The sequence below is a fragment of the Mus caroli genome, unplaced genomic scaffold (assembly GCF_978045245.1).
Source record: "Mus caroli unplaced genomic scaffold, Mus_caroli_1 scaffold_12, whole genome shotgun sequence".
Classification (NCBI taxonomy): Eukaryota; Metazoa; Chordata; class Mammalia; order Rodentia; family Muridae; genus Mus; species Mus caroli.
Window position 1 is genome coordinate 62,708,389 of NW_028227267.1, and position 17,069 is coordinate 62,725,457.

Below are 17,069 nucleotides of genomic sequence, written 5' to 3' on the forward strand. Positions count from 1 at the left end.
CCTATAACTCTCCCTTTCTTCTTCCCTCCTTCTCTCCCTCTCTCCCTCCCTTCCTCCCTCTCCCCCTAACTCCAGCTTTCCTTCATGGAGTTGGATATTCAGCTTCTCTTGTCCTTGAATGGCCACATGCACTACTGACTTCCAGTTCTTAAGTCTCTGAAATTGGAATGATAGGTCATGTCACCAGTTCTTCTGGTCTGCAGGCTTTTACACTTGAACTTGAATCACACCATCACCTCTCTGTGTTTCTAGATTACATATGGCTGAATGTGGAACTTCTTAGCTTCCATAGTTACAGCAATCACTTCTGTATAACAAATTCCTACTTGTCTATTACCTATCTCAGCAGCAGGACTTCAGGGTAGGTGGTCATAGTGAGTCTACAGTTAGGAAGTAAAGAGGAATAGACAGTTTGTCAGTCTGTCTCCTTCCCTTTTACCTCCTTCCATTTAGGGTGGGTCTCTGTACCTCATACAAATCTCCCTGGAACTCCCTCACAGATACTCCCAGAGGTGTGTCTCCCAGCTGAGTCTAAATCTTGTCCAACTGACTGTCAAGATCAACGACAGCAGGACAATCCCAATGGTCCCCACTTCAGGAAGAGTGCCTTCCCATGCCTCAAGCCTCAACTCAAGCCTTGCCTCCTCATGCTAGCCTCTAGTCATCAGGGGTCAGCTGATAGGATCAAATTATCTTGTGTGCTCTGCTACTTTAGAGTTCTATACATTTCACTACATACATGGAGTATACTTCCTATTTTTGTTTGCTTCTTCTGTTTTCCTGCAGATATTGGGCAATTTGCTGTAGTCTGGGGATGGGAAGTGGGGTTAGGGGTTGGGGTTGGGGTGGTATTTGGTTCCCTGAAATTCATGTTGAACCTTAGTTAAGTATTTATAGTATTAAGAATTGGACCCATGGGAAGTAATCAGTATTAAATGGCATCATTGATTAGCAGTTATGTAAGATGACAGAGTTCTGAACTGTCAGCTCTGTCTTTCCATGCTGTATGCATCAGAATGCCCCATCAAATGCCAGCAATGTGCTCATGAACTTCTCAGTTGAAATAACAGGTGTTAGAAAGATGGGTGGGGGCTTATATGGATGTCAAAACAGAGACATTTCTCAAACAAATGTTCTTAACTGATTCTGTTTTATGACTGTGTAGCATTCCATTGCAGATGTGTGCTAATAGAATTTAACTCAATTTGACACAGTCTAGGATCACCAGGGAAGAGAGTATCAATTGAATATCGTTATCAGATTGGTCTGTGGGCATGTCTATGGTGAATTATCTTGATTGTTAATTGATGTAGGAAGACCCAGCCCATGGTGGGCAGCACCATTCCCTAGACAGAGGAGCCTGCATTATATTGGACAAGAGCAAGATGTATCCAAGGAAGCAGGCTGTCTCTGTGTGTCTGTTTCTCTCTGTTGTTGCCTGTGGATGTGGTGTGATTAGCTTGACAACTTTCTGCCTCATCTTCTCCTCAGTGACAGATTATAACCTGGAATGGCTAGCTGAAACAAACCCTTCTCTCCCTTAAGCTTCTGTGGCCAGTACATTTAATGACAACAACAGAAGGGAAACAAGAATGTTGTGTGCCCCACATTTTCCCTTAACCGTAGTAAGCTGGACACAGGAGATGAACACTGTAAGAGCTCTCTAACGTATGGAGACTCTAAGAGTTTCTTTCACAGGAAGAGCATGGGGTAGCAGCTTCTAGAGACTAGGGGGAATGAGAGGAGAGAGGGGTGTAGTGAGGATGATGGTGGGCTAAGAAGCCAAGTCAGATGGGAGGACTAAGTTCTGTACTCCATTGTGCAGGAGAGTGACTCTCGTGCCACGTACTGCATGTTTAAAATACCTGGAGCCACTTACAGTGCTCCTTACTGAGGAAATGATGAGGGTTTGAAGGAATGGTGAGTAGCCAAATTTGGTTTCTGCATAATCGTACCTATATCACAGTGTGCATCGTATTAATATGTATAACTGTTAGCTGTCATTAAAAATAGACAAAGAGCAAATGAGAAAGAGCAGCGCACACACCCTAAGAGATGGCAGGTACCTGTATGGAGTAGAGACTAGACACAGGAAAGCCACATGTCTCGGCAAGGACTGTATATCCCCCATAGGCACATCAAACAATGTGCTCCCTCGGGCTTCTCTGACTCCACAGGCCAAGTAATCCCTATTCCTTCACTTTGTTCTGTTGCTGTTATTTATACATGTGTATGTGTATATGGGTATGTATGTATGTATGTATGTATGTATGTATGTACGTATGTATGTGGAAACCTTGATTACTGTTCCTTTGGTGCTGAGACAGAATCTCCAACTGGCCTGGGACTCATCAAGTAGGCTGAACTGCACAGCTAGGGAGCCCCAGGGACCCTCTTCTTTCATCTTCCTGGGACTGAGATTACAAGCACAAAACACCATGCACAACCTTTATAAACCAACACACAAGAATCTTTTTCCCCTTTTACATAGTTTCTGGGGATCGAACTCAGATCTTCATGCTTGCACGGTGAGCACTTTACCAACTGAGCCATCTCCTAGGCTTTTATTTCTTTTTAAATTTCTTCACTGTTTTCGGACTAAAATATATTTAGATCTTCTTTGTACAAGTCTTACAATAAGTGGTGAATTGCCACAAGGCAGAAAAGCATTCTGTTTATCTCTACATTACCACTCCTGTGGTGGTTTCTGACACATATTAGGTTCTGGGTAGATATTTGGAATGATAATGCTGAAAAAATAGGAAGGGGAAAAACAAATCTGAGAGTCTTAGTTAGAGTTATTGCTGTTGTAATAAAACCCTATGACCAAGAGCAAATTGAGAAAAATAGAGTTTATTTGGCTTATATTTCCACATTCATTGTCCATCATTATTCTTTTCTGGGGGAAGTCAAGACAGGAACTCAAACAGGGCAGGAACCTGAAGGCAGGAGCTGAGTTGGAGGCCATGGAAGAATGCTGCTCACTGGCTTGCTCATCATGGTTTTCTCAGCCTACTTTCTTATAGTACCCAGGACCACCAGCTCAGGAATGGCACCACCCACAATGAGCTGGGCCCTCCTCCATCAATCCCTGATTAAGAAAATTCAATGCCCCCACCCCTACACCCATCTCCTCCCCTGCAATGGGCAAAAGGACATCTTGGTGTTGGGATTGCTTTTATATCAGTCAGGGACAGAGTAGGTCCTTTGTTCATCCAAGCTTGATGCCTGACTTGGTGGCCAAAGCTGTTTTATGCCTAGGACACACACAGAAAAAAAGCAAATCAAATCCAGGCAGTGTAGCTGCCACTGAGGTCTACATTTGGGGGGGACAGTTGCTGGGACTATGTGGATGTCTAGGGGTTGTGCAGAATTGGCCCCATCTCTGACTGGCTGTGGCAGTGCTCTGGAGAGCTGGTCCCATTTCTCACTCATTGTGGTGTGAGGCAGCACTCCAGGGAGAGCAGGTCCTGTGCCTTGCCTAGGCAGCACAGTGGAGCTGGCCTTGGTGGCAGGGGTGTGTGAGTGAGCCATCCCTTGGGGATGAATGTAGGAAATCTGATCCCATCACTTGTCTGCCATGGGGTGACATGGGCACAGAGGTGATACCCAACCCCCTTGTCCTCTGAGGTGATCTCAAGAGCTGAAAAGGAATGAGCTGGCCCTGGTCCCTTGCAGACAGAGCCACTCAGGAGAGTGGGCCCTGCATTTCACTTGGGCAGCACAGCAGTGCTGGCCCTAGTGGAGGGGGCACAGATGAACTGGCCCCTGGGCATGAGCACAGTCGGACTGATCCTGCTTCTCATGTGCCCTGAGGTGACATGGATGCAGAGATGATGCCCTTCCCCCACAACTTGCAGTAGTCAAGAGAGCTAGCCCAGCCCCTCATAGGCTGGAGAACTCTTTAAGAGAAAGAGCCCCACGTGTGTTGACTGGGCAACACATTGGACCTGACTGTGTGTGGATGCAGGTGAGCTGGCCCCAGGGACGTGAGAGCAGGAGAGCTGAACCTTGGGTGGCCTAGCAGGAGCAGTGCTGGAGAGCGGGGCCTGGTGGTGGGGATAATGGGCTGACCAGCTCAGCTACCACCTAGGCTTAGATCAGGGCTCTGAATTGGCCCACCTCAAAATCTATATCATCTGCAAATGGTTGGGATGCGTGAAAGGGCCAGTCCCGCTGTCCAAAGCTGCAGGATCTCCATGACACAGGGCAACAGCAGGATAACTGGAAAGAATGCAGGAGAGGATTCAATATTAATGGTGTCACAGAAGCCAGAGATCTGGAACCAGGCCACTGACTCACGGCAGTGAACATTTGCAAGTGAAGATGTATAGACAGCAGAGAGACACACAGTTTGTTCCAAACTGTGACATGCTACAGCTTCAGCAGTGAGGTGTTTCTATGCTTTGGTTTGTTTGTTTGTTTGTTTGTGTGTTTTTTATTGGGAGGCTGAAAGGACAGATATGAAGGAACAGGGAGATAAGTGGGCTTGGGGTGCATGATGTGAAACTCACAAAGAATCAATAAAAAAAAAAGCCTTGCATCCAGATCTGACAGAGGCATATTTTCCAATGGAAGGCCTCTCCTTCCTGATAACTCTAGCTATGTCAAGTTGAGATAAAACTATCTGAGAGAGAGAGAGAGAGAGAGAGAGAGAGAGAGAGAGAGAGAGAGAGAGAGAGAGAGAGAGAGGAGAGTTTAAAGGCTGTAAGTGATATATAAACCTAGGAAGTTTTCAAATGAATGGGCACTCTTTTTTTGTAGATAAATAATGGCTGATGCTGTTTGGAGAGGTGAATCACTTTGATGAACATGCCTGGCTGCTCTATGATTCTTCCTGTGGGCTTTATACACGGTGTCTACAGAGAAACCTGAGGGTCTGTCTGAGCTTTCAACACAACCTTTCCAAAGACAAGACCCTGAACCTGAAGGGTGAGGTGATGGCTCCAAGGCTGCCTGGACATGTGATTGGCTGAGGATTTGGTTAGGCTGAGCTGTCTCTTCATGTGTGGTTAGTACTGTGAATACTTGTCAGGATACAGGGCAAGGAAAACCAAAACTGTTTCCAGACTGTGTGAGGACTCACCAGAAGAGGACCAGCCATGAGGACTCATCAGAGGAGCCTCAGCCCTGTAGTTCTATAGATACTGGCCTTTAAGTTTCACCTTTATTTTCTCTAGTGGTCATACTGACTTGGCAGATAATCAAATCTCCACGACCATCAGAAACATGATTTATGTAAGATGCTGGTGAGGTTGGGGGAAGGATCATATTGACTTTCATATGCTTTATAGTACAGGCTGGGAGATAGCCTAGAAGACAGGAGACTAACACCCCACTTGGAGGCTTCTAGGCATTAGTGGTGGAATTTTGTTAGTAGTTTCCAAACACTGAATTCTTAAGCCCAAAGAGAGAAACTTACCTTAAAAATATTTCAGCTCAGTTGGTAGAATGCCCAGCTAGAATGTATGCATATATGAAGCCCCGAGTTTGTCCCTAATTCAACATAAAAGCAGACATGATGGTACATGTCTATAGTTCCAGTATGTGGAAAGATGGAGGCAGGAAGATCAGAAGTCCAAGGTCCTCTTTAGGTACATTAGCCAACTGGAGGCCAGCTTGGGCTACATGACATCAAATACTACTACTATCGCTACTACTGACACCAAATCATATCCTTCCTTCCAGTCTGATTTAGACCTCCATATGGTAGGTAGTCCCTTCATCTCTTGTGGGAACATTCTAAGACCATCAGTGGATGTAGGAAACCTCTGATAGTACTGGCCTCTATACAACAATGTGATGCAGCATCAGCTAATCTGATAACTGTGACTACCGGGGTGGGTAGTGTATACAGCATGGATACCCTGGACAAATGGCGTGGGTGATTCATACCCTGGGCAAGGCACAGTAGGGTGTTGTGAGGCTTCTTCATGCTGTTAAGAATAAGGTGCAATTAACTTTTAAAAATATTTTTGTTTCATTTATTATTAGTGTATAGAGACACACCATGGTCCACTTTCGGAGATCAGCCAACTTCATGGAGTTGGTTTTCCCTTTCTACCTTCACGTGGGCTCCAGGCATCACACTCGAGTCATCAGGCTGGTAGAGCGAGTGCTTCTACCTGCGGAGCCATCTCACCAGCTCCCCGTGAACAATGTAAACTGAATGCTTTAGTCCTGGAAGGTCCACGTACAGTCTTCAGATCACAGTTGGCCTTCGTCTCCCTAAAACTGGTAAGTGAAACTACGAACGAAGAGAAGGGGGGTACTGTAGCTTTAATTTGTAGAGATGAACTTAGAAAAAGTTGCAAGCAGTTGCAATTTGCTTCTGATACCCTCCCTGTGCCCCCAGTCAGTCTGCATGCAACAGTCCTCTTCCCAGGTCTCTTAGGCTTTCTCTTTCTATTCTATCAATGCATCTTTATCCTCTCGTCCTCAAATTGTGGAGTAAAATTTCCGTCATAGAAGTCCATCCAACTAGCCTTCATTCTATGTTTCTCATATTCAAATTTATCTTTTGTGACGCATTTTAGCCTCTCCAGATCCACTACTACCTCAGTTTACCTTATATTAGCAAGGTCCTAGAAAATCTTAAGGATGCATATGCTAGCTTGTACAGAGATCAGGACTACTAGGCAGCTGTTCCAAGCTCTCAGGAAGACCAGTAAGGGCTTCACTGGAGACCACCTGTGGTGTGAATGAATCTCTAGTTGGCTGGAAACCCAGAGAGGCAGAGCAGAGCTGTCTGGCCCTATAGAGTGTTTGAGAGTTAGAAAAAGTTTTCCCAAGTCCCTTCAATTTCACCACACATACTCTAAGCCATTCCATCTCTATATATGTTTGGCTCAGATAGGAGGATGACTCAAAATCAACTTCAAATCAAACCTAAAATACTCCTTTGGCTTCCACAACAGCCTCTGAAATGCTGAATTTCCTTCCTGGGAAAGTATGTTTGCCTGTGATAACAGAACTTCATTAAATGCCATGATCGCCACCCTTCTAATTCACCCTAGCTCATCACGCTCTCATGCCCTCTGCTCTAAACACACCTCACCCACAGCCTGTCAAATGGTAACGCTCTTGCTAGCTGGTTGGTTTGTTCTCAGTCTTAAGTGCACACATCTACCATATTCTTCCTCTGCCCTCTATCTTAGTCTATCCAAAGGGCGTGCTTCTCACACCACCACACTTTAAACATCGTGCACGCCAGCAGCATATTCTCTCCATAAGCTTCACGCTGCAGGTGGAGGCAGAGCTAACTGTCTTTCCAATACCAAGCTGAGCTTCCCAGTCCTTCACACCTCTTGGGTGAGCAGGCTTTCAGAGAATAGCTGGAATCCTGCCCCTGGGAATCAGCAAGAGCCTTTGAATGCCAGTGCCCTTCCGGTTCCCTATCAGATGTTGCTTCCAGAGGCTAGACAGTTTTTACTCACCAGCTCATCAGAGTCTTATACCCTGGAGAGGCTTTTAAAAATAGCCATCTCCTGCAAATTAGAGAATTAGGATTCAGCTCTGTTTTGTTGCCGAGGTGCAGAGCAGATGCCTCTCGGCTGATGCTTCAGTCGAGTTGATTTGTTGTCTCGTCTCGAGGCAGGCTGCTGCTCACAGAGCTCTTTCTGTAGCTGCTTGTTTACCTGTTGAATGCCTTCGCTCAGACATGTTTTGTGGGATGACATATTCAGGTATATCCAGCTGCAGAGACTTCAGACAGCTCTTTCTCCTGCATTCAGTGCTGTGAGACCCCCAGTGGGAGACAGTGACGCCATCTAATGACATTTTCTCCTTATTGATTTGATGGGAACACCTGGCCTGTGTCTGCAAGATGGAGAAATAGGGTGCAATTACTTTCTGATGTTCAGCAGAAAGCTGGAAAATTCTTGCTAATGTTTAGGCTCGTTGACTCTTTCTTTCCAATGAATTTATTTTTATGGTCAGTGTTTCTCTCACAAGGAAATTTCATCTAAAACCCATTTGTCCTCTTATATTTTAAATGACAAAATTGAATCCTTTATTCCTTCCTCTAGCTCACACATTGTTAAGTGGTAACATGCACTTGGATAAACTATTTGTTTATATTTGATAATAATGCAGGCCCCCAGCTATTTCCAGAAATTTTAGAGAGATACTATTTAGCATTCGGGGGTCTGTCAGTGAGACATCTAAGATGTGTGGAGCCAGGGTCTCTGTTGTCCTTTACAGGAACTGAAGGACGATCCAATGATACAGCCTTGTGAGGAAAGATGATGAAGTTGCAGGTTTGGGAACCACAATGGATTGATTGCACAGTGAGATTAAACAAACAGCCTGTTGCCCAAGATGGAACCTGGGCCCCTCCTTGTTACACTAGTTGGATGGTAAGCAAGGCAGACTTCCTAATGGGCAGGGGCAGGGACCCAAGAAAGCACAATGGTCATGAAAGTATGGCGGGTATCAATAAAAAACATCAGGACCAAGAAACTGCAGTGCACCCAGGACCATAACGTTACTCAGGAACATGTCAGTTACATTCCGTGGTGACATACAATCTGCAATACATATGACATATGTGGTGCTATATATAGATTCACATACTCAATTATGTCCTTCTGAATAGAAAATATAGAACAAGGGAAAACCTATGGAGAATAAGCCATTGTACATTGCTAATGAAAGTGGCCAGTCTGAAAGGTAATGTAACTGGAATTTCTGATTTTTTTAAAGGATTGATCAAGTTTATTTTTTCATTAATTAATTAATTTACTTACTTTACTCCTGATCAGAGATTCCTTTCCCCTCCTCTCCTCCCAGTCCCTTTCTCTCTCTTCCCCCTCCCTATGGCCGGTCTTCCTTTGTCCTCAGAGAAGAGGAGAACTCCCATGGATATCAACTCACCCTAGCATATCAAGTCATAGAAGGAATGGGCACATCTTCTTCTACTGAGGCCAGACAAGGCCTTCCAGTTAGGGGAAAGGGATTCAAAGACAGTCAACAGAGTCAGAGACAGTCCCTGCTCCTGTTGTTAGGGGTCCCACATGAAAACCAAGCTTTATATCTGTTACTAAGGCAACTTAGGTCTGTCCCATGCATGCTCTCTGGTTGGTGGGTCAGTCTCTGTGAGTCACGATGGACCCAGATTAATTGAGTCTGTAGGCTTTCTTGTGGTATCTTTGACCTCTCCAGATCTTTCAATCCTTTCTCCCCCTCATTCACAAGATTCCTCCATCTCTGCCTATGTTCTGGAAAAAGTTAGAGAACAGAGAAATTGATGTTTTCTACTGTTAGTTGGGGAGGAGAGTTGAATAGGCAGAGTGAGGAGGAGGGCTGTTCCCTGTGGTTCTGTGATAACAACTATGTGTGTGGTGTGCACCAAACCACAGAGGAAGGGTGTTAAGTCACTTTTCTCAAAAATTTTTGACAAAATACCAGGTAACAACAAGTTGGAGGGAAGAGTTTATTTTGACTTGTGGTTAAGGGTACGGTCCATCACAGCAGGGAAGGTAAGATGGCATGAGTGTGTGCCTGTTCACATAGCATCTTCAGCATGGAAGCAGAGAGAGGAGAAAGCTGGTCTCACATAGCTTTCTCCATTTTATTCAGCAGGGTCCATGGAATGGTGCTGCCCACATTTACAGTAGGCTTTCTCATCTCAATTCACTTAATGTAGAAAATTCATCACAAACATGACAGAGGCCTATTGCTATGGCCATTCGAAATCCTGTCAAGCTGGCCACTAAGGTTGACCATCACATCAGGCAATGCCCGAAGTGAATGCTAATGTGAACCAATGACCTTGGGTGATGTCATATTCACGAATTTATAACAAATGTGCCATTTTGGGAGCTTGAGAGGTGCCTCAGTGGGGTTAAGAGCACTTTCTGTTCTTGCAGAAGAGTCTTGATCCATTCCTAGACCCCACATAGTGGCTCACAACTGACTGTAACTCAGGTTCCTGGGGATCCAATGCCCCCTCTGGCTTCTGAAGGAACTGCACCCATATACTGCACATACATGCACGCAGGCAAACAGTTATACACATGAAATAAAAGTAAATAAGATCTTGTTAAAAATGTGACACTCTGATGCATGGCGTTACAGAGAGAAGATTCCCCATGTATGAATATGTGGTGCAGGGTGAATGGGAACTTTATTTTGTGCTTGTTTGCTGTGCACATAAGACTTTTCTAGAAAGTCTCCTTTTGTAAAACAAACAAACAAACAAACAAACAAATAGAAGTACTTAGCATGTACTATATAAAAGCTTATAAAATGAATTTTAATTTTGTATATAACACCAAGGGAAGAAAAGCCATCTGGGTAAGAATAAAGGACACAGCAATCAGAGGGACAGGAAGAGGTTTAAAGCTGAGGAACACTAAGAGAAACAGAAGTCTGGGAATTGAGTTGTATAAGGTATGGATTAGGCATTAACCCTTATTTCTGCTTCTCCTGCCTCCTGGGCCACTCCCACTTTCATTTAAAGAGCAAGGTTGCTGCTGCTGTTAGTATAGCTACAGACTCAGGCTTCTACATTATCTAACACCTCTGCCCACTGCTTAGGTGTCCCCAGAAGGGATCAAGGTCTTCCAGAGTCTATCATTCTCGTGACCTTAGGAGGAGCCAGCAAGCCAGACTTACATGGGCCCCAGATCCCCCCAGTGCACAGTACTCTGGCTTCACCCATGATGTATTTTTTTCAGGAGTCAGGGGCCTTGTGGATAGGCCGTAGACTCTAGTGAGGTGAATCCCTAGAGTGCCTAGAGCCATAAGCCAGGGAGCTCAAAGCAACAGAAACTCTTTATCCTTTAGATCCGGAGGCTATGAATACAAAATAGATACCAACAAGGCTGAAGAGAATCTTTCTGCATCCCCTTGCCTCCAGCTTACAATTGCTGGGATTGCAAGCATGCAGCACAATGCTGGGTTTATGCAATGCTAGGCGTCCAACCCAGGGCTTCTTAAATTTCAGGCAAACAATTTTCCAACCTAGTGACATCCTCAGCCCAAGAATTATTTTTCTTATATTCTGATGGTAGCCACAAGTCTTAGCAATCCTTTGTTTAAAGACACGTGACTCCGGTCTGCTCTGCTTCTTGCCACCTGGTGTCTCCTCTGATCCCGTGTGTCTGATTCCCCTTTTTATAAAGGCACCAATATTACTGAATTGTGATCTAATTACAATTGGGTTATATCTACTGACAACTTATTTCCAAATGTAGTCACACTGAGACTAAGAGTTATGTCTTCGATACATTTTGGGTGAAAGAGTCAGTTCATTTAAATAGTCTAGTTGAATGAACTTTGATCATAGTTTCTTTACACATGTCTTCTTGATTCTGTGCTATCTTAAGAATAACAAGTTTAAGCTAAGTTTAAATGTTTCCCTTAAGATTCATCTCAAAATATTCTTCCCTTTTTGTTAGTGGGTCATGGTTACCAGTTGTTTGTAATCTTTAGGAGGCAACACAATGCCTTGAACAAAGTTGTTGCTTTTGTTTCAATGAAGATGTTGTGTTATTTTTGTTAAATTTTGTTTCTTTCTGTGGTTAGATATTCTGATATATCACTGCTGACTCTATTATTGTTTTGCCTTGTCACTGGTTTAGAAAGTCTTTGCACTGGAGTAAGAACTACTCCATCAATAAAGGTTTCCTTTGTCTATTGTCTTCTTCTTCCTTCTCTAGAGGATCATGGTGGGATAGAGGAATGCTTTCCAAATGGTTGGTCCTTTGTTCAAGCTCATATGTCTAGCAATGCATCTACTCTCTTTGAGAATGGGGTATTATTTAGAGAGCATTTTCATGTTAGAAACTCCAAAGCAAGAGTTGTGGGAAAAGGATTTTTTTAATAATAATAAATTTTTATTAGATATTTCTTTATTTACATTTCAAATGTTATTCCCTTTCCTGGTTTCCCCTCTGAAAACCCACTATCCCCTCCCCCATCCCCCTGCTTACCAACCCACCCACTCCCACTTCCTGGTCCTGGCATTCCCCAACACTGGAGCATAAAGCCTTCACAGGACCAAGGGCCTCTCTTCCCATTGATGACTGACTAGGCCATTCTCTGCTACATATGCAGCTGGATCCATGAGTCCCACCGTGTGTACTCTTTCTTAACAAGGCATTTCATAAGCATAGATACCCCTCTGGCCTTATTCTAGTCATTGCTCAAGCATTGTCAAAGGAAAGGTGTTTATTCATGGGGGTCTGCGTGGGCAGACCTATGTCCAGGCCTCCAAAGTTCAAATTAGTCTGCACTTACCTAAATTGAGTCTTTGATCAAGAAACAAATGGTTTGAAGTTTAAAGCCACCATGATGAAGAGATCATCATAACAAAAATAGGTGTTTATTCTTAAGAATAGTGTGGAAGGCCAAATTATAAGCATGACAGACACTGTTCTTTCATTCACAACCAAAGCCTTTGAAATAACCAGAAAGTATTTCCCACCACTGAGTTCTTTACTGGTGGTATACTTCATGAAACAAAATTTATTTTAGTAAAGTTTTATTTTATAGTCTTAAAAAACATTTATTTCTTTGGGGGGGTAGAATAGGAGTATAACACACACAAACACACAAGTGGAGGTCAGAGGACAACTTGCAGGAATCTTTTCTCTTCTCCCATCATGTGGATTCTGAGAAAATATCAAGTCATGGAGTCAGGAATTCTTAAACTGAGAGTCAGGTAAAGTAGACAGAGAGGACTTCCCAAGCATCAGCCAGCATTTGAAGATCTTTGCTCCACACAGATCCTTGTCCAAAAAAGACGTCTGTCTGACCTAAGTGGTTAAGCTGGGAAAAACTTTGGGTTTGTTTTCCACTACCACTTAAAACTGTGTGTAATGGTGCACACCTGCCCATTACCTGGGAGGTGGAGGCAGGATTAGAAAATCCAATCTTTGGTTTTATAACAAGTTTAAGGTCATATTGGAAACATGGGACTCTCTCTAATATTTTTTCAACTAAGATATTTTTAAAAGAGAATTAAATGCTAAACAAACAAGAGCCATATGAGCAAACTGTAAGGAGCATCAATTCTAGGAAAAAACCAACAGTGATAATGATATGATAATGAAGCGTATGGAGCTATAAAACCAAGCATCAGTGTATTATATAATGACGGTCTGAAGAACCTTGTGGATGGGGTGGAATGGAGGCTTGAAATGGAAATGTTCTAAATTCCTTCAGTTCTTAGGGCAGCTAAAGAGACAAAGTATTAGATACCTAGAAATGACCGAATACCTGCTGAAAATGATATAAACAGAATACTTAACTCCAAACTTGATGAGCGGTGGGAGAATTGCTTAATGTCTTTGTATCATTGGAGATGGCCAACAAATGTCTTTGGGAGGTACCATTCCTTAGGCAGAAGGCCTTGGCTGTGCACGCATTAGTTTCTCTCTGCCCTTGTCTTCTTGACTCCTTGTCTTCTCCTGCCTTGACTTCTTGACAATCCCCACAGGGGACTTCTCTGTGAGAATCTGGAACTGTGAGCTGAAATAAGCTCCTTCTCCCCTAAATTGCTTTTTGTGAAGGTATTTTATCACAGGAACTGAGCTGAAACCAGTACAGTAAGATGACTTGGTTCATTCAGAAAATTCTGCTTTGAAACTCTATAGTAGTGCAGAGGTGCAGAATGGACCAAATAAGCCCCACTGCTGTACAGTGCAAGTCTTTTCCTCCATTTTTACAGACAAATAGCTTGCATGCCCATCTCAGACTCTCCAGAGAGTCTGTATTAATTGATTTGGAACCAGATTCCATTACCACAATTAAAAAGAAGCCAGGAGTTATTCTGTGTAGCCATAATTTAAAACAGCTCATCTACTGAGCAACACTCATACTGAGAAGGCCTCCCAGTCCCACTGTGTGTAGATGAAGGCAGAGAATTCTTCCAACTAGAGAGCAAAGATGTCTTGCAAATGGACACACTGCCTCTGGATCCAATATTAGTCCCTTGGACGGTCTCTCTACTTTGGTTAACAAAAACCACGGATGTACAAGTAGAGCTATAATTTGGCCTCAGTCTTTCCAATAAGCAAACACTGAGATGAGTTGGGGGGACTCACACTGAGACCTCCTCACTTCCTGAAACTCACCCTTCTCTTCTCAGAAAACAAAGCGAGCCCCTTTCTTCAGTGGTTTCCTGGGAGGCTGATGCTTTCCTCTCATTCCTTCACAGCTTTGCAAACATGAAGCGTTGGCACCGACATACTGCTGGCATCTGCTTTGAAAATATTTCTGTACTGAAGACAAGAGAGGACATCTGTTATGAAAGGTAAGCCACAGGTATGGTTTGGTTGCAGCTGTCACAAGTAAACACTGACAGAGCACTGTTCTGGTCCTCTATTGAGAGATGGTTCTTTGGTCTCAGCAAGAGTCGCCTCTCCTTCGTGGGTGAGAGGATGGTGTTTCTAGGCAGGCAGATGGCTCACTTATGCAGGGTTAAGGATGCTCTAAGCAGGTTTCTGAGCTGAACTCCTACACCAAGGGCTTGCCACCCACCTGCCTTTACTCCACTCCCTTGTATGTGAGATAGCCTCATCCTGAAGGTCTCTCAATAGCCTCCTTACCATCTTCCCCTCATTTTTTTCTTAAAGAAATGGGTTATTTCCTCATACCTAGGGGAGACTGCAGATACTCGGGACATTTATTCTGAAATGTATGTATGGTGTCAGACAGATCCATGAGACGATTGGTGCACAGGGCAAAGGAGAAGGAATAGGAAGGTTTCCACATCGGATGCTCTCTGGGGTGAGTCTAATACTTTCACTGGATCCCCTCAGGGAATCGTCACAGCCTTGCTGGGTGACAGGACTCTTGGTGCCCATTGATAGATGGAGACATTGAGCTGTGGACAACTTATCTGGCCAAAGAGCAGCTAGATGAGAGCCATAGGTTGACTCAGCTCTGTTATGACTCCCAGGCTTGTTCCAAGATATTTCTGCTGGAAAATGTCCAGAGAGCAGCCACTAAGGTTTCAGAAGCCAATCTCTGTCACCTAATGTGATGTCCTCAACATCACAGGACAACAGCAGAAAGACAAACAAAAAGAAAAGCGAGGGTTATTGTTCTGCTGAGCAGTTTGACGACATACTTTGGTTTTATTTTGATATTTGGTTGGTCTTTGCCAAATGCTGCTATTTTAATAGCTTTATTGAGTTATATTGATGCACAACATACAGGTTATTGCAAAATTTAATGCAAAACTTTAGTGTTTGCACCCATGATGCCATTGATATGATAAAAATAATATATATAAGTTTAACTTTAATGTTCCCTTATGCCTGACCAAGAAGTTACCTTTTTTTCCCTAGTATGTCCTCTTAGCTCACTTTGAAGAGTACAACACTCTGCTATTACCTCTGGGGTCATGGACAGTAGCTATATCCCCACTGAGTTCCATGTCCCCTCTGGCCATCCTCTAGCTCGAAAAACCAATCTTCTACTCTCGCTGCTATGAGTTTGACCACTTGAGAGATTGCCCTCATGTTGTGGTTTGGATATGAAGTGCCCCTCCCCCCACCTCCACATCAAACTGGAGTATTAAAAGTGTGTTTCGCTAGGGGTGGTATAACTGTGAAGAAATTGGATCACATGAGTAGTAACTTCATCAATGAATTAATGCATTGATGGACTGGTTACGTAGTGAATGGGTTATAGATAGGTAGGGCTTTGTGTTGATTTCCTTTCCTGTTGCTGTGATGGGATACTCCGACAAACACAATTTCTGAAGGTGGTGCATACCTTTAATCCCAGCACTCGGGAGGCAGAGGCAGGCAGATTTCTGAGTCAAGGCCAGCCTGGTCTACAGAGTGAGTTCCAGGACAGCCAAGGTTATACAGAGAAACCCTGTCTCAATAAATAAATAAATAAATAAATAAATAAATAAATAGGCTAATTTTGATTCGGATTAGGGAAGTCTTGGCAGTAGGAGTCTGAGGCAGGTGGATACATTGTATCCATAATCAAGAGTCAAAAAGTGATGAATGCTGGTGTTCAGCTCATTCTTCCCCTTTTAATTCAGTCCAGGATCTCATTCCATAGGAAAGCTCACATTTTGTGTGGGTGTTCTCTTATTGAGCCTAGTTATAATCGTTCCTCATAGGCATGCTCAGAGGCTAATCTAATCTAGATAATCCTTCATACTTGTTCCTAGGAGCTTGTCTCCTGGGTGATTATAAATCCTGTCAAGTTGTCAACCAATATTAAATACTACAGGCCTAGTTGTAAGAAGCTGGTCACTGGAGAGTATTTCTTTAAAGGATCTTGTCCCTGGCTTTAGTTGTCAGTTTTAATTTTCAAGTAGATGCAGGACAGAACAGTCTGGGAAGGTAATCAAAATGAGAAATTGTCTAGAGTTGGTAGGCCTGTGGGTACAACTGCAGGGTGATTATTGTTTTGATTACATTACTTAAACTGAGAAGATGTGCCCACCATGGGCGGTACCATTCCCTATGTTTGGGTCTTAGGCTGAATAAGAGTGAAAAGAGTGACTTGAGCAGTGAGCATCCATCCTTTCTCTGCTCTTGACTGTAGATGTGAATGACTGCTTCAAGTTCTTGTGACCTTGACTTCCCAACAGTGATGAACTGTAAACTGGAACTGTAAACCCAATAAACTCATCCTCTAAAAATGCTTTGATAAGCAACAAGGATGAAGCTATGACACGGACCCTCCCCCATCTCTCTGCTTCCCCGAGTTGAGTCAATTTTCTCTGCATTTTCTGCCATGTTTTCCCCCTGACCACAGACCCCAAAATAATGAAAACCAGACAACAATTGGTTAACAAGCACTGCAACCATGAGCCAAAGTAAATTTTCCTCTCTGCTTCATCTCGGTTAACTGTCACAATGAGGAAACGTTGACAGACATACCTTGTAAGTAAAATGTTGCCAAATTTGCCCCCTGTCTGGCATTTTTTACTTAACAAAGTACCTTGCATGATTTCATTGTTCCTTTTAAGTTGAATAACACTGTGTGTGTGTTTGTGGGTAACCACAGAAGGGTACCCAAGAGCATCAAACCTGCTTGTTCAGGAAATTTTAATCTCCAGTTGATACATATGTGTGTATATCAATACATAC

General features: G+C 43.5%; 1 non-coding gene across 1 annotated transcript; it reads left to right on the forward strand.

Moving 5' to 3' along the window:
• Nucleotides 1–3,133: 3,133 nt before the first annotated feature.
• LOC115029291 (small nucleolar RNA SNORA48) lies at nt 3,134–3,270 on the forward strand. The gene has a single exon (XR_003834866.1). It is a non-coding gene; the product is annotated as a small nucleolar RNA SNORA48 (small nucleolar RNA).
• The last annotated feature ends 13,799 nt before the right edge of the window (nt 3,271–17,069 follow it).